Consider the following 19,640-nt stretch of genomic DNA (forward strand, 5'->3'; position numbering starts at 1 on the left):
CGGTACTAATCATCTGTTTGGCTGTTTAATGGGCCTGTGCCTTCATTTGATATGGCCATTTCAACTTTTAAAAAGTTTGGAACTCGACAAATAATGGAATTTGTATGCAACATTGCAGTCCCAAAATCGAGACTGCAATGTTTTTAACTTTTTAATTTTTGACTGACCATAAACTACGCGCTTCGCAACCTATTTTTTAAACGGCAAAGTCGACTTTGCTGTCCATTTTTGAGAAAATCATTTTAATACCTTCATTAGGTCCTAAATTCGTATAATACGAGTTTGCTCCATCCCAGGATGTGGATAAATTTTGGGGGCCTTGGGAGATACATTTTACCTTGAATTGATAAAACCACTCGTACATCGAGGGATCCCTTCTACATGAAGGGACCCGCCATCAATTACAATGTCACTACCAGCAAGGTTGTTATGGATCAGACACTGATGAAAAGAAATTCGGATTTCAACACGATTTATACGAAAAAAAAAAGAAATTCAAAATGGCGGCCTTTTTTTTACAATCTTTGACTATCAACTCGTATTAAGGTATCTTTCGGATCCTCAGGTGTCAATTTTTATCACGATTAGAGCAAATTTTCCGTCGGACGTACCGTTTTTGAACTACAAGCAAAAAACTGAAAAAGAGCAAAAAATTTTTCCACAACTCCTGGAATGGAGCAAACTCGGATTATACTAATTTAGAACCAAATGAAGGTATTAAGACGATTTCCAGCTTGCTGGGAATTCCTGAATAAAATCTAATTTGACTGGCCTATATACCAAGCTATGTATACTTACACATCCAATTCGTAAACAACATAATTATTGCAAAAAATCACAGAGCGCATCCGTTATCACGCGAATAACCGGTCAGCGCATACTTGCGCCGCGCCGGTGCATACGGCGCATATATTAGAGGTCGCTCAAAATACCTACATATAACAATTCTGCAATAGTAAAATATGCTAAAATGTATGAAATGAACTTGACCAAAGAAAAAATCTTACTTGGACGCGTTTTAATGGTTTTATAACATTTTTAGGGATCCGTACCTCAAAAGGAAAATACGGGAACCCATATAGGATCACTCGTGCGTCTGTCTGTCCGTTTGTTACAGCCTATTTACTACTGAACCAATTAAGTAATTTGGTACACATATGTAAATTAGTGACCCAAAGTTTTAAACATGGGGGCCACTTTTGGGGGCCAAAATGGGAAAGTTAAAAAATTAAGTTTTTCAAACTATACTGTGCTAGGTATATATCAAATGAAAGAGAGAGAGAGAGAGAGATTCATTTAGAGAATTTCAAATATATTATTTATAATTTTAAAATAAATAGGTTAGAAGTTATTTAATAAAATAGCCAAAAAGATTACCATTTCCCCCTCCCCCCCTTTATCTCCGAAACTACTGGATCTAAAATATTGAAAAAAATACACAAAATAGTTCTTTACCTATAGATGACAGGAAAACCTATTAGAAATGTGTAGTCAAGCGTGCGTCGGACTTAATGTACGGAACCCTTGGAACGCGAGTCTGACTTGCACAGTATAATAAGTTTAAATAAATCAATATTATAGGACATTATTACACAAATGACTTGACTAAACCCCATCGTAGGTTCAAGAAGGCTTGTGTGGCGGGTACTCAAACAACATTAAATATAGTACCTATATACGAGTAGGTAAATATTTACATAGAAAACACCCATGACTCAGCAACAAAATACCTGTGCTCATCACACAAATAAATGCCCTTACCGGGATTCGAACCCGGGACCATCAGCTTCGTAGGTAGGGTCACTACCCACTAGGCCAGACCGGTCGACATAAATCCTTTATTCCAAAACCGTTCATGGGCCACTAGCCTAGCCGCTTAACTCGCTGAAATTATGCTCCATACATGTTTTGTTACCAAAACGCTTATTACGACGACATCTAGCGTCAACTACGGGTTTATCAGTACTGCTACTTGACAATAGATGTCGTGATGAACGAGTAATTTTACATGTGATTGTATTGTAAAATATAATAAAATATTGTTATTGGAGCAATAAATAATATTTACTTACTTAATATATATAAGATAAATAACGAAAGGAAAAACTGGGGAAATAATTCGTGTATAAGCATATTTTGGCATAGTTGTAGGGAATGGTATATTGAACTACATACTAAAAGTACCGGAGAGTGGGGGTGAAGCTAACTGGTAGGGCGGGGTTTAAAGGTCCCTTTTTATAGTTTTTCGTAAATAATTCGTAAACATTTGCCCATAGCAAAAAATTGTCTTACACGAAAATAATCTGTATAAAATTTCATACTAAATTAGATATACAGGATGTCTCAAAAATAGGACGTCAAACTGACACTGGAAGGGATCATCCATTAGGAGGACCATTCCCTATAACTATGCCAAAATACGCTTATACATGAATTATTTCCGCCGATTGGCAATTTTGGTTTTCGATTGTACGTACTATTACTTATAGTACAGCTGCAGTTGATATCCGAACGTCTCCTTTAGACTGATTAAGTTAGTTATGAAGATAGTTTATGGTATGCAGGTATATATAAGTCAATAAGTCCTTATCAGGAAACATATACACCTATATTTTCAACAGTAAGGTGCATATAGCTATCTATTTATATGTAGATAACTACAGTATAAACTTTCCACATTCTATTACTAGTAACACTCGCACCTATTTGTCATATAAACTTGTTTATTACAAACCAAAGATTACCGTGGGTACTGATAATATTCAGATTTTACTGTATGTAGTAATTACCTATGTATCTTACACCTTATAAATCGGAGTCCCCCGCCGCGTCTGTCTGTATGTTCGCGATAAACTCAAAAACTACTTAACGGATTTTCATGCGGTTTTCACTTATCAATAGAGTGATTCTTGAGGATGGTTTAAGTGTATAATTAAGTACGTAGTTAAGGTTTTGTGTAACCCTGTGAGAAGCCGGGGCGGGACGCTAGTTTAAGTAAAGCTTAACAAGATTCTGAAAGGACTTTTTAAAGTCTTCATGTTTAAAGCGGGAAAGCGTATTAACCATGTAAAATGTATGAAAACAAGTAGGGATCATTGTAAAATGGCGTCTTATGCTAGAAATCGATTTAAACGTAATCGTATTAAGCGGCTTCTAACTGTAACTTTTCAAAATCAAACACAAATAACTCACCTTTTAACACCTAATAATCACAAAAACACATAAAAAATCACATAAATACTACATAAAATTGTAGTTTTTTAACGAAAGCGTGTTATGCACATATAGACACTCAGTACACTGACAAGATGGACGCTTATCTTATCTTTATTATCATTGGGCGAGGCTTTATCAATGCTGATTGGTGACGAGAGGTATAACCAGGTATCTGTAATCTGAATTTTGCAGGTATTTGACGGCCTCCTAGCCGAGTTTCCCTATGCCTGGTTTTCCTCTTTAAAAGAGAAACGCATGAGGCGCCACGAGCAGGCCTCCAACCCGTGCGTGTGTGGCCGAGGGATCCTCTCTCTACAGCCACGAAAGTGTCGTAACGGGGTTGCTGCTTAAAAAATCTGACACAGATGTCAGATGTTAAAGGCTTATCAGATTAGCCTAGTCGGTAGTGACCCTGCTTACGAAGCAGGAGGTCCCGGGGTCGAATCCTGGTAAGAGCATTTATTTGTGTGTTTATCAAGAATATTTTTCCTGAGTACCTAACTATATTTTATATATATCGTCGTCTAGTACCCGCAACACAAGCCTCATTGAGCTTACTGTAAGTCTCGGAGTAATTAACAATGGAGCCGCCATTAACAGGCGTTCCCCTCTGTCGAAAATAGGCGGCCAATGGTCAACAACTTGTCAACCATATGTATGGACTGACGTTTATCTGACATGACGTACCTATACATTTGATGTGCCCCTCCCCCGCAAAAAACGGCAGACTATTTTGTACCGAAAATTTTAGAAATGGCGTCTCCGTTGGTTATATCCTCTAAGCTGTAAGTAGAACTAGAACGATATGTGTAAATTTGTCCCATAATATTTATTGATTATTAACTATATCAATTTTGACTTTTGCTTTAGCCTCCCGTGATAAGATAGCCTGCGTTATCACTGTCCGCTGCCCAGAAGTAGAATAAGGTATCTGACTTCTTAATGAATGATTTATATCAGAAATAGTAAATTGTGTAGTATTAGACCAAGATAAGTCTGCAACGATGTTGATAGCATACGCAGTGCAAGTGTTATTTTAAACGTCAAACTTCTATGAATGACGTATAAATACTTAACAGGCACTGCGTGGGCTTTGCAAAATCGTTGCAGACTTATCTTGGTCCAGGGAAGGACATAGGGTAGTTTTTATCAATCGTCATCATCCCACGCAGACGAAGTCACGGGCAGAAGCTAGTATATAGATAAATAATTACTAGAAACATACGTAATTAAGTTCTTAGTATTTCTTATCATTACTTTAGAACAATAAATGTTTAAGTCTTACTCATTCCTGCGAGGTAAGTTGATAATTTTAACCTCATAAGGCCCAATGTGCATTACAATGTACACTCTGTTTCAATCTAATTTAAACCTTTTAAAAACTACATAAGGTAGCATTTCTTTTGTTCCATTGTTTACTAAAACATACGAAAGTCACCATAATCTCCTATACAACAAGGTTCAAATTAAAAATAGGGAAAATTTGTATTGTGGGCCTTACGAGGATAACTAGCATCAGGCTCACCTTAGTAAAAACCGGAGCCCATTCTGATTCTACAGTGTGTAACGATTTTGATATCTATCTAGAAGATCACTCACACGCTGATTGGTGTAAGCGAAATGAATAGGCAAAAAAAACTGGACAACTGCGAGTCGGACCCACCCACCGAGGGTTCCGTACTTAGTATTTGTTGTTATAGCGGCAACAGAAATACATCATCTGTGAAAATTTCAACTGCCTAGCTATCACGGATCATGAGATACAGCCTGGTGACAGACAGACGGACAAACGGACAGACGGACAGCGAGTCTTAGTACCTAATAGGGTCCCGTTTTTACCCTTTGGATACGGAACCCTAAAAAACGTATAAACACCTGATACCTAATATTTTTCCGACTTAACTCGACAATATTTGGCTACGACAGCGTTTAGGTAGTACAGTATATTCCTGCTAGCGTTTAGGTAGTACAGTATATTCCTGCTAGCGTTTAGGTAGTACAGTATATTCCTGCTAGCGTTTAGGTAGTACAGTATATTCCTGCTAGCGTTTAGGTAGTACAGTATATTCCTGCTAGCGTTTAGGTAGTACAGTATATTCCTGCTAGCGTTTAGGTAGTACAGTATATTCCTGCTAGCGTTTAGGTAGTACAGTATATTCCTGCTAGCGTTTAGGTAGTACAGTATATTCCTGCTAGCGTTTTGGTAGTACAGTATATTCCTGCTAGCGTTTAGGTAGTACAGTATATTCCTGCTAGCGTTTTGGTAGTACAGTATATTCCTGCTAGCGTTTAGGTAGTACAGTATATTCCTGCTAGCGTTTAGGTAGTACAGTATATTCCTGCTAGCGTTTAGGTAGTACAGTATATTCCTGCTAGCGTTTAGGTAGTACAGTATATTCCTGCTAGCGTTTAGGTAGTACAGTATATTCCTGCTAGCGTTTAGGTAGTACAGTATATTCCTGCTAGCGTTTTGGTAGTACAGTATATTCCTGCTAGCGTTTAGGTAGTACAGTATATTCCTGCTAGCGTTTAGGTAGTACAGTATATTCCTGCTAGCGTTTAGGTAGTACAGTATATTCCTGCTAGCGTTTAGGTAGTACAGTATATTCCTGCTAGCGTTTAGGTAGTACAGTATATTCCTGCTAGCGTTTAGGTAGTACAGTATATTCCTGCTAGCGTTTAGGTAGTACAGTATATTCCTGCTAGCGTTTAGGTAGTACAGTATATTCCTGCTAGCGTTTAGGTAGTACAGTATATTCCTGCTAGCGTTTAGGTAGTACAGTATATTCCTGCTAGCGTTTAGGTAGTACAGTATATTCCTGCTAGCGTTTAGGTAGTACAGTATATTCCACTTGTCCATTTTGTCCAATATCTTTGTCCAATGTGTATTTTGTCTCACATTTGGCTTAATGTGAGAGTGAGACGCAATGCTATTGGACCAAGTGGACAGATAGAATACCACCCTTAGCAAAACAAGTGTATCTAAAATTATTCAACTAAACAATATTTCACAAAAAAAACAAGCTTAACAAAGAGTCAAATCTGATACAGCCCCCTCATACTAGATAGAATTACGGATTACTTCAAAAAAAATCTAAATCCATAATGCACTAACTCCAATATAGAACGCAAACTAATTTCAACTCTAACACCTCTAGTTTAAGTCCAAAATAACATTAGATTCTATAAATACTTACGCTCTTCTGTTAATATTACTGTACAAATCTACCCAAATCCATAAAGTATTAACAACACCATAAAACGGAACCAATTTCAACCTTAACGTTTTGCATATAAAGTCCAAAATCGCAAAACATTTGGCAATATAGTTGAGTTGTTATGTTTTTGAGGTTACCTATTGTTCGTTGTAGGATTTAGTTCCGCTACTCGCCACGTGGCGGCGCGTGTCGCCACTCAAGTTGCTTGTTCGCCATTGTTTAGGATATCCTGTCATTTTACTAAAGACGCGTGGTGTCTTGACATGTAATTAAGATTTTTTTTAAAGACCTATTAGAGCGTTGACTCTTAAACAGACGGAAGTGATGTTTAAGTATACTCAGACGTTTTTAGGGTTCCGTATCCAAAGGGTAAAACGGGACCCTATTACTAAGACTTCGCTGTCCGTCCGTCCGTCCGTCCGTCCGTCCGTCTGTCTGTCACCAGGCTGTATCTCACGAACTGTGATAGCTAGACAGTTGAAATTTTCACAGATGATGTATTTCTGTTGCCGCTATAACAACAAATACTAAAAACAGAATAAAATAAAGATTTAAATGGGGCTCCCATACAACAAACGTGATTTTTGACCAAAGTTAAGCAACGTCGGGAGTGGTCAGTACTTGGATGGGTGACCGTTTTTTTTTGCTTTTTTTTTCGTTTTTTTTTTTTTGCATTATGGTACGGAACCCTTCGTGCGCGAGTCCGACTCGCACTTGCCCGGTTTTTTTCCGGTTTATTAATATTATGCAGCTCGGTAGTAGTATTTCTACCTTTTCCAAGGTTTAGCATAGGCAATAATTCTTACAAAAACACGACTAGAGTTAGACCAAGAAAAGTCTGCAGCGATTTTGATAGCCCACGCACTGCCAGTGTTATTTTAAACGTCAGACTTTTATGAAAATATTGCGTATAAATAACACTTGCACTGCGTGGGCTATCAAAATCGCTGCAGACTTTTCTTGGTCTAACTCTTGAATCTAGACCTTGTTGAGATTCAGATTCGCGATATACCTACCTATCTAGATAGATAGGTAGGTATATCTACCTACCTAATACCTATCTATCTAGATAGGTAGGTATCTCTTTCTGTGTGCTTATGCATCAAAGTGAATAAGTGATAGTACAGGAAAGAAAACTTCCTACAAAACCGAAGTTTGACAGCGGTTCAGGGACGATTCACGCTGTCCCTTTCTAATATGGCACTATCACTTGCGGCTAATTAGGGTTGTCAAAATTCTAGTAATTATCCTATCTGTCGTGCACACAAAGGGACGTCAAGATGTGCCAACCCTAATAATTGCTCGGAGCAATGCTGAGCCGTTATAAGGTTATAAGTGTTTATTGTGTATGCAAAAAACGTAAGCTATCTATGCGAACGTATTAAGAGCCAACGGGAGTGGTAATTTCTCCATACAAACGTACTCCTCGTTTTCCTCCGTGGTTTTTGAAGCTAGAGCAATGATTTTTTCAACACAGATTAATATTGTCAATATCTGTGTCGGACCGTTTTGCTTTTTTTGATAATTTTGTTTTTTAAGGCGCTAGAGCCCTTCAAAAATGGCCAAAATGGCCTAATTGACTATGCCGCAATGAGAGGCGTGGCATTTAAAACTGATATCGATTAGCTAAAAAAGCAAAACGGTCCGACACAGATAATTTCATAATCATTTAGATTTCCAAATTTGGTTAAGTTTTGGAGGAGGAAACAGAGGAGTACGAAACCTCGATTTTTGAGATTTTTACGCAGGATTTTTCGCCTTGTCCTTATCGCACTACTTTTAGGTGCCGCTTCCGTTAGCGAGACGGGTATATTTAGCTAAAATATTTAAAACTCAGCTCCTGTTTCGTCTTAATAGCTATGCTGTTGTTTACTTATAAGCATTAGTGTATACGTATGATGTTACCTATGTCAAAGTTATAAACACTGAGTTGTTAAAAAGTTTATAATGAGCGCCTATAGCTCACTAAACTATATTAATTTATTGATATTACTGTCTAGGATGCAAATGTACACTAGATTTAGTAATTACCTTGTAATACATTATGTTAAATAAAGAACTTATAAAAAAAAAATGCTGAGCCGAACGGAGCCGAGAATGCCCGAAAGGGCCCCCCTGACACAAGTATAGCCTACGCAAAACCATGAATGCTTTAAGCGCGATAGTCTACACTAATTAGTTTCCCACAAAAATTAACGTAAGCACTTAACATTTCAAGCGCTACCGATGGCCGATAACACACGTCTGTGTTGTGTCAACACGGCAGTGGGAGGGTTAATTATGAAACTGCACGACTGCGCTTTTTACCTGGGCTTATGAAGGGTCGAAATAACACTTCAATGATTTTAATGGTACTTAATACTTAAGTGAAATATTGTTTTAGGGTTCCGTCCCAAAGGGTAAAAACGGAACTCTATTAGTAAGACTCCGCTGTCCGTCTGTCCGTCTGTTCGTCTGTCTGTCTGTCTGTCTATCTGTCGCCAGGCTCTCATGAACCGTGATAGCTAGGCAGTTGAAATTTCCACAGATGATGTTCTGTTGCCACTATAATAACAAATACTAAAAACAATCTTTGGTGCTTGGAACATGGGACGGTGCCAGGGTATCAACGCAGGTAGCATCCCAAACTAGCGGCCGACCCATGCTCCAAGGCACCAGTGTCATTCCGTCGGGCCACTTGCCGTGATCCCTGGCCAGCGCTGGGCTCGAGGACTACAGTGGGGCTCCCATACAACAAACGTGATTTTACCCTTTTTTTTGCGTAATGGAACCCTTAGTGCGCGAGTCCGACTCGCACTTGTATATTTCGGGGATCTCGGAAACGGCTCTAACGATTTGAAATTTGCTATATGGGGGTTTTCGGGGGCGAAAAATCGATCTAGATAGGCCTTATCTCTGGGAAAACGCGCATTTTTGAGTTTTAATGTTTTCTGAGCAAAGCTCGGTCTCCCAGATATTATACGTAAGGTAATGTAAGGTAAGAGTCTTATCCCACCTTTCCTTCATCATCATCATCATCATTCATCATTATTCTTAAGGGCCTAGCTCTTGTCGGTGGAGGAATCGCCATTCCGTTCTTCTCACTGCCACTGTTTTGAGCTCCTGATACGTCACTACGTTGATTTTCTCTTCATCGTGCGTGTTTCTTTTTATATTTGCACGTCTGTCTTCCTCTGCCTCTCTGTTTTTCTATTCTGCCTTCAATTATAGACTTTATGTATGTATCGTGACGTATCAGGTGCCCCAACATGTTTCCCCTTCTGTTTTCAATTGTTCTTAGCAGAGATCTCTTCTCACCTACCAAATTTAATACTTACCTTATAGCAAATTTTTTTTTATACCACATCGGTGGCAAACAAGCATACGGCCCGCCTGTTGGTAAGCAGTCACCGTAGCCTATGGACGCCTGCGCCATTTGATTTTGACTTAACAATTACACGTTAAATACGAAGATTCCATGCAAAGTGCAAGCTTTGATGATATCAATTTTAATCAATATTGTCATAACGCTTCAAATTGAATATAATTCGTGAACAGGGTGCACGTGGGGCGCCGCCATTGATGTTTCTAATAAAAGTAATAAACGGAATTAAGTGCAGCTCTATTATTCGCTTCAGAACGTATTAGCGGGCCCTTGACATGACACTTGGTGGCTATATTTATGGATGCGAGTTACCGGATGTAGAATAAATAAATAAATACACCCCGCAGAGGGTAACTGATGAAAAGTAGAAACAAGAGAGCATAAAAAAAATGTTAAAATATTACATTTTAAACTTGAATATATACACAAAAAACCGGACAGTAAGAGTCGGACTCGCCCACCGAGGGTTCCGTACAATTTTAATTTTAGTATTTGTTGTTATAGCGGCAACAGAAATACATCATCTGTGAAAATTTCAACTACTACGGTTCATGAGATATATAGCCTGCATGACTGACAGACGGACATTGGAGTCTTAGTAATAGGGTCCCGTTTTTACCCTTTGGGTAAGGAACTCTAAAAATTACAAAATAAATGACACACACACAATTACAAAAAATCACATTTTTGCATTAATTTTGAACGTGCATTAATAAAAAAGAAAAAGTTTAACTTTCTTTTCATCACTTCTCAAATCAAATATTAATGTTTTATGTTGTGTTGTAAGTTTTTCTCTTCTCAAATGTGCGTAGGTACTACTAACATTATAATTATTTTGTTTTTATTGGTATACCTACTGTTACTATAACCACTGATATGCACATATGTCTGAAATAAAGTTTTTCAATTCCAATTTCAAATCAAACAGTTTCCCAACAAAGCCCCCGGCCAAATTAGGTTTGCGCCCAATTTGCCCCAATTTGGCCCAGTTTCCCCCCGACACCGCCACAATGCGTTCAAATTGCCCGTGGGATAAATGTAACAAACGTTTTGTTTTCATACATTATTGTTAGCCACGTGTTTGTAAACTGGGTATAAACGTCGTGTAATTATTGAAGAATTAAATTATTAAAGAATACAGGCCTGAGTTTTTTTAAAGTAGGTAATATTTTAAGCCAAGAACTTTTATCCTTAATAACCGGGAGCGATTCTGATTTAAGATATTGATACGATTTTGAATTGGTTTCGATACGACTACTAAAATTGCTCGGGCTGATTGGTTGTTGCATGTAAAATGAAGCGAAAGTCGTGGGTGAGTAGCGATGTGCCGTTCTCGAAATTTTTCCGAGAACAGAGAAATCTATTAGAAACGTTCTCGGAAATGTTCTCTTAGAGTTTTACCCTTTCGTCGCAAAAGCGATGAATTCTTTTGTTTAATCGCTTAGTGTAGGAGATAAGGCAAATACCAGGGAAGGTTAAAAGCAAATACCTACTTGGCACCATTCATAGCAATATAAAAAAATAATACTAATTGATAAAAAAACCAGGAGTAAAACAACATAAAATTGCCCAAACAAGTTATTTGAGGCAAAAGGTATAAACTTAACAAAAGTAAATATGTTATTCCATTAAAAAAAAGATTGTTCATAACGTATTTATGCTAATAAGAGAACGTTCTCGAGAAAGTTGGTAAGTCTCCGGAAATTTCTTCGGAAAGGAATTCTCAGAAACGAGAACGTTCTCATCGTGAGATGCGCGCCAATCGCCATAGAATATCTTCAAGATCGCATCAAAACCACTTCAATACTATAAGAAATGGTTAAGTTTGAATCGGCCTCCTGGCAGCCAAGTCTAGGTGACAATCGCTTGCGCTTCGCTATCGAATTGCCTTGTGTCTCTCCATCACTCTTCCATATTAGTGCGACAGCGACATGCGTTTCGTTCGCTAAGGAGTGTAAACGATTGGCATGTTTGCTACGCGGCCAGGGGCCTGATTTTTGAATGTCGACCGCTCGATTTCGTGTATTTCGTTCAATAATATCTCTACTAGACATTTAAATTCTACTAATAGAATTGAAAACGAGTGGTCAATACCACTCGATTCCCAATTTATATCGCTCGTATTTCAAAAATTTGCATTTCTCCGTTTTCCACCGATTTTCGAGTGCCGAAATAGAGCGATTCAAAATCGGCCCCCAGGCTCTGTAAACAACATGCCAATCGCTAACGCTCCGTAGCGAACGAAACGCAACTGTCACGCAAGCGATTGTCACCTTGGCTAGGCACCCTGTTGTTTACTATCCGCGCTGGAGTCCCCTTCCACTAATGAGAGCGTGCCTTATCTCGGTAACAACTCGTTGACGTGCATGAAAATACTCAAGTTGGCTGATTTAGGGCTAACCTTTAACTTTTTTAATACTTACATAATATAAAAAAAATTAAATAAAAAAATTTACTACAATTACTACTACTACTACTAATTTACTATTAATTTACTATTAATTTACTAAATTTAGCAGTTAGCCAGAATCGCTTGCCCTGTCAATCCCTAGAATAGGGTATTTGACTGTATTTAAAATCAATTATTTTACACCATGCATGAAATAAAGCACCAGAAAATTAATAGAGAAACATAGACAGCAGTTATTTTTAGACACAATTTATATTTTAAAACCCGTATTAAAACTATAAAGAGTAGGTAATTTGATTGTGACGTCACATGCTAGTGTTTCATATAAATTCCATAGTAGCATAATCGTTTTGACAGTTCGAAAAAAGAAACTGATATGACTAGTAGTCAAATACCCTATTGTGTCAAATTTTTGTTTTTCTAATGGAATTTTATGCCCTGAATGCCAGCCCTCATAGAGAAAGGGGTAAGCTATGATGGCGCCATCTATGCAAACCTTTGAAAGTTGCCCACCCCAATTTTACATTTCGTCGTCGTTCGACGATCGGACTAAGTGGAATTTTGGACATAACTAAGTGGAATATAAAATTCTTTATAGTCCGAGTGGTGGGACAGCGAGGAATAAGCATTTCTTGACATCCGACATGTCTGACCACGCGGCCTTAGGGATTTATGACAACCCTTATTTTATAATGAATGATTAATGAACTATTGTAAAGTTAATTGACATATTTAACTATTTGACACTAACCGAAACTGTAATAATAATCTAATCTGTAACTATAAACTGTACCTAATAATCTATCTTATGTAAATAAAATTGTGACGTGTAATATGTAATAATATTATAAATAAATGAGTATGAGTATGATTTTCTAATATTGCATAGTTTCAACATCATTTTAATCTTAACATTTACAAACCTAGAGCCTGACCAAGATAAGTCTGCAATGATTTTGACAGTACACGCAGTGCAAGTATTATTTTAAACGCCAAACTTCTATGAAAATATGAAGTTTAAATAACACATGCACTGCGTGTGCTATCAAAATCGTTGCAGACTTTTCTTGGTCCAACTCTATACACAGTGGCCAAAAAATAAGTGCATTCCCGTTGCCAGGGAGGTTTTGGGATTATACTGAGCAACTTTTACTATGGGACCAACCACGAAATCGCGAAAAATAATTTAGCCTCCCATAAAAAATGGACCAGCCAAAATGTGTGAAACAACCAAATCCCAAAACCTCCCTGGCAATGCTAATGCACTTATTTCATCTTGTATTTTGGCCACCGTGTATAGAGTTGGACCAAGAAAAGTCTGCAACGATTTTTTGGCCATCCTGTATAACTATCACTAAAGTCGAGCAAAGCCGCGCGCATCCATTAGTACCCTATAAACGTTCGCAAAACGACAAACGGCCCAAAGCGACCCCATAATCTGCGTCTTTTGATCCTTAAATACTGCTCTCCGATTGGCTGAAACGGCGTCGGGGTGAAAATGGCGGCTCCCCATTGGCTGACAAGTGGGGAGGCTCCGCCTATAACCGGATTAGGTAGGGGTATTGGGGTTTAAGAGATAAAAGGTTTTGATCGTTGTTAATTGGTTTGGTTTTTATTAAAAATGCCAATCGATAGCGAGGTATTGTATAAATATAGTGCAAAGGTACAGTTTTTTGATAAAATATTTTTTACGGCATTTTTGACGACCTCCTAGCCTAGTAGTCGGTATTAGTGACTGCCGGAAGGTAGTTTCTTATTCGAATCCTGGTATGATAATTGAGATAAGATAATGATTTATTTGCTTAAACATGGTACCTTAAGTTGACATAATCGGGATAAGCTATCAGTATAATTAACATTATGTGTAGTGGGTGGTTTGAAAATGTAACTTTTCGTCGGGTTGCACAAATCTCTGTTTTGGCATTTCGCTGGGACATCAGTTAGCCGCGACCACCACCAGTGAAACCTGTGTCAAAACGTCGGTAAAGGTAACAAAATAAATTCGCGATAGACTCGTCTATAAATGTGAGTTAATATCGGTATAAGGGAATTTATTTGTGTGTTCATCACAAAAATTAGGTAACATATACAAATACAATAAATACATAGAAAACATCCACAGCTCAGAAACAAATATTTGTGATAAAAACACATTTATTTGGTAGTTGGTAGAGTTCTTACTACTTATACAGCTTATATAAAACGAAGTCCCCCGCTGCGTCTGTCGTCTGTCTGTCTGTATGCATTCTCGCGATAAACTCAAAACTACTGAAAGGATTTTCATGCGATTTTCACCTATCAGTAGAGTGATTTTTGAAGCAGGTTTAGATGTAAAGTCTATTTTTTTCCCTTGGAGTCTAAAATGACAACCATAAATTACAAACGTAGAAATAATGTGACCAGCTTAAAACAAACAGTGCTGATCTTTGATTTCGGTTTGTGAATAATCGATAAATATTAAATTAATTTTAGATTCAAAATAATCAATAAATGAAATCTACTCGCTACATGATAGGAAATAAACAATAAAAAAAACTACTCACTACTAATCTACCCAACCATTTAAAAAATGACATTGACGTATTGCCGACATAACGCAACATCAAACCTGGATACAAAATTTCTAAATACCCCAAAATGATGGTATTTTTACCTACAGTATTTCACCCTTTTTAATACCTCTCCTAATGTCCCGTTTTAGTACGTCACGGATTATCCATTCATTGTGTTACAGACACTTCATTAACAAATATAAGTACCTCCCAAAAGTTTATTTTCGGTTAGTACCGGTTGTAGCACATCACTATTTATAAGACGTAAAAAAACTAGCAACACATGAAATGTCATTTTAGTCTACGGAAAGAAAAAAAATAGACTTTAGATACCTATATTACACCTTACAGACTAACGTAGGTAGATACATACAATACTTACAATAATTAAACCATTTAGGCGATACAATTCATTTTGAAAAATGTAGGTACACATTAAAGGTAAATATATAAAAGTTGAATCCCAATTTTTAAGTATCAAGAAGTGTGCGTCTCCCGCCACTTATGCGGATCATCCGGCGGGTTACGTCTCTAACCTGCCCCCTAATGTAAGGGCGCGTTCACCTTTCAGTTATCCAGGAAAGCCTGTTAACCGGTTAAAACCTTTGAATAATTTTACGGTTTAGACTCACTTGTTTTTAGTCACTCGCGCGACATGTTTCGGAGAGCCTAGGTCTCCTTTTACTGTCAGTGCTTGAGAAAGGAGACCTAGGCTCTCCGAAACATGTCGCGCGAGTGACTAAAAACAAGTGAGTCTAAACCGTAAAATTATTCAATGTTAGTTTGTCTCACAACAGTTTACATTTGGCTAAAACCTATTTAAGAAAAAAGTATGTCGCTAAGGAAGGTGTAACGTGTAACCTACGCGCTTAACTACTCTTTCTTCTTTCTCGCGTTATCCCGGCATTTTGCCACGGCTCATGGGAGCCTGGGGTCCGCTTGACAACTAATCCCAAGGATTGACGTAGGCACTAGTTTTACGCGCTTAACTACGTTTTATTTTATCAATTTTGATGCTTAGGTACTATTTGTTTTTATCGAAGAATAACTAGAGTTAGACCAAGAAAAGTCGGCAGAGATTTTGACAGCATACGCAGTGTGTTATTTTAAACGTGAAACTTCTATGTAATTATGATGTATAAATAACACTGGCACTGCTGTCAAAATCTCTGCAGACTTTTCTTGGTCTAACAAGTAACTGTGACAAGTCAATTGGTGTTGGCACATATTTCGCCTTTCGTTCCATTTTATTTATTCTTCTTCCTCGCGTTGTCCCGGCAATTTTGCCACAGCTCATGGGAGCCTGGGGTCCGCTTGACAACTAATTCCAAGAAATGGCACAGGTACTAGTTTTTACGAAAGCGATTGCCATCGGACCTTCCAACCCAGAGGGTAAACTAGGCTTTATTGGGATTAGTCCGGTTTCCTCACGATGTTTTTCTTCACCGAAAAGCGACTGGTAAATATCAAATGACATTTCGTACATATTAAGTTCCGAAAAACTCATTGGTACGAGCCGAGGTTTGAACCCGCGACTTCCATTTTATTTAAGTTCTACATTTTCTTTCAGGACTACACAGAGTGAACACGTCCTAACGTCGACATATTGCCAACATGACGTATCGGCAACTCGCAGGAATCTTTCCAATTGATTCGATTTGTCAACGGCACAAATTCTGCCATTTATTAGACGCATACTGAGATATACATATGTATATTATACGTAAATCATGTTAACATATAAGTATAAGGTAAACGTACTGGTGCTCGACGCGGTCCCAGTACCTACATGTGATCTTGAAACTTAAGTCATTGTCAATAGAGGTGACAGCAAGGTGTCATCTATTGGGCATTAGCATGTGGAGCACTAGTACGTTTACGGCGATAGAAAAGTCAATGAACTTCCATCTTATTTTTACAAGCTTTGCAGAGTATTTATTTATATAATAGTTATATACAGTGGTACTACTAAATTAGATTAATAACTAATAGCGTAAATCTAAAATAGGCCTTTGAGGCATTGTACCAAGCAGACATCGTAAATTTTATAGCATTTTTGGTGCAGCGGAGTGGTGTTAACGGAATTGGTATAGATAATTCCAACTGAAATGGTAAATTAAGGTAAATATTAACGTAATTAACGCTAATTAATCATTAGGGTTGAAATTGTTTATACCAATTCCGTTAACACTCCGCTGCACCGAAAATGCTATACGATGTCTGTTTATTAATAACGAACAAAATGAAAAAAAAAAACTAAGCATTAAAAATAAAACTAAACTATAACAAATCTTAAATTACATCATACTATTAATTAATATTATGGTATGTACGTTTCGGATATAAATATAAATATAAATTTTAATAAAATATTATTTTTAATTTTTAATTTTTTTTTTCAGATATTAATTTTCATCATGATTAGAACAAAATTTCTGTCGTATGTACCGTTTTCAATCTACAAGCAAAATATTGAAAACTCAAACTAGATTGCGCAAACTGGGATTACACGCATTTAGGACGAGATGAAGGTACCTATTTAAAGTTCTAAACGATTCCCAGCTTGCTGGAAATTAATTATTCGAAAAAATCTAATTTGATTGGCGTATAAGTTTAATTTTATTGTTTAATTATCTATCTTTAATTATCAATTACCCCAAACTGCTTTAATAGTACATTACGATGTTACAAGTGTGAAAAGTAGGAAACGACGAGTTGCTAATTACCTATTTAGCACATGTATCGTACAACGTTTTATAATACATATGGCCCTTTATATTTTTGACATAGTTACGTAATGTGCTAATTACCGCACTAGGGCGGTAAAAATAGCACATGTACTGTAAAAATATTTATTTTCACAAGTAACCGCATACCGTACCTACAGCTGCGATCGTGGCCCACAAAAATGGACCGCCGGAAGATCAGCGCCGACTCTCGGGTCAGCATTATAAAAAATAAATAAAAATAAAAATAATTTATTTCAGACTTTAGGTCCATTGGGGTTAGTATCATTATTGCTAAACTTAAAATTAGGGTTAACATCATATAAAACTAAAGAATACATTAAAATTTAAAAATAAAACATAACTAACTTAACCTATGACCCGGTACATACGGAACTGGCGCATGCAGACCGAGCCAGTGCCTCATTAGGGGGCTGTCCCACGTTTCTGAGACAATGCCCAGGATTCTATTGGGGCTGTCCCGTATTCTGCTCAGGGTTGAAGCACACCTCTTTCGCATGATGGCATGGAATCCATCTATTCCGGCATTGGCAAACATCCCCGAGGCGCTACAGTAACGAGGCAACCCCATCAGAACCCTGAAAGCATTGTTATATTGTACGCGTAGAGCGTTGTAGGCCTTCTGCGTGTAGTTGGCCCATAGGCTGCAGGTGTAAAAAGATTGGCAATATGCTGTGAACAGCGTCGCCTTGACTTGTTTCGTACACCGTGCAAACCTACGCGCCAACATGTTGCATCTGACTGACAACGCTCTACGCTCACGTTCCATATCCATGGTATCACTCAGATCTTCCGTGACCCAGTGACCCAGATACTTAAATTTGACGACTTTATTTAGAGGAGTCCCGCATAGTTTTAGGTGTGGTACGTCAGGATAATATTTGGAGCCAGCCTTAAACACAAGCCACTCACTCTTCTTTACGTTGTATCTGAGTCCATGGGTCTCGGCATACTTCTCACAAATACTGAGAAGAGTGATCATCGCGTTGATTGATGGAGTCAGCAGCACCATATCATCTGCATAACTAATGTTGTTTACGCACACTCCACCGATATGACAGCCATTATGCTGAGGCGAGCCCATTTCGTGGTAAACAATATGTAATTATGTGAGCGTTTCTTTTATTTTTTGCATTTCATATATTGTGACCTTTTTTGGCACTTTAGTGTTATTTCTAGTCAGGATCGCGAGCCCTTTTCATCCTTATAGGAGAAAAAACGTGTCCTAAAATTTCCATACATTTTTCAAACTTTCCTTTTTGTTACCGCCATACAAAGTGTATGGGGAAATGGTAAAACAATAGGAAATAAACTCTGGGACATTTTTTTATCACATTAGGATCGAAATACCTCGTGATTCTGAGTACTATAACACAAAAGTGGCAAAAAAAATCACAATATATAAAATGGCAAAAAATAAAAGAAAGGCTCATGTATGTCTAACCTTATCATTATCATGTTACTTTTGTATGTTAAACTAGTTTATCACGAAAAATAAATGATTTATAACTTATTTATGATTTACGAAGCATTTTTAAACCCAAACGGCATAACACTACGATAAAACCTTTAACTAAAATCCGTTCTAAGCAAAACCAAAAAAAGCTACGCCAACCCCTAACCCCGACCAATGGCAAGCCGGGGGTGGCACCCCGTCATACCAGCCTCCCTCAGTGATCCCGTAACCGCCGTACCGCGTTGTTGTAATGGCAAAAACGGGCGTAATGGCTTAATCATTATTTTAATCGGGAGAATATTGACCGTAACTGAATTTTGTATTGGAATTTGGAGGATTTTCGGAGCGAACTTTTTAAGCTTATAGTTGGACTATAATAGTGATACGATAACATATTAAATGTGAAGAAACGAAGACATTGAATTATATAAGCGTTTTTTATTGTTTGTGCTGTGACATTCGGTTGATTAGAAAAAAGCTAGGTACTTTTTATTAGGCTATTTGAAACGAGTGTGTGTCGTAGGTATCTTAGAAACATAAGTGACTTGAAAATAAACTTTGCAATCTAAGTAACGGAAAACTTACCTAAAGTTGTAGTTTAAAAGTGACAGCTTCTTACATCTGATTTGTGATACACTAAAAAGTTCTAACAACTTTATTACTACTTACGTCTAGCT

The sequence above is a fragment of the Cydia splendana genome, chromosome 27, assembly GCF_910591565.1.
Source record: "Cydia splendana chromosome 27, ilCydSple1.2, whole genome shotgun sequence".
NCBI lineage: Eukaryota > Metazoa > Arthropoda > Insecta > Lepidoptera > Tortricidae > Cydia > Cydia splendana.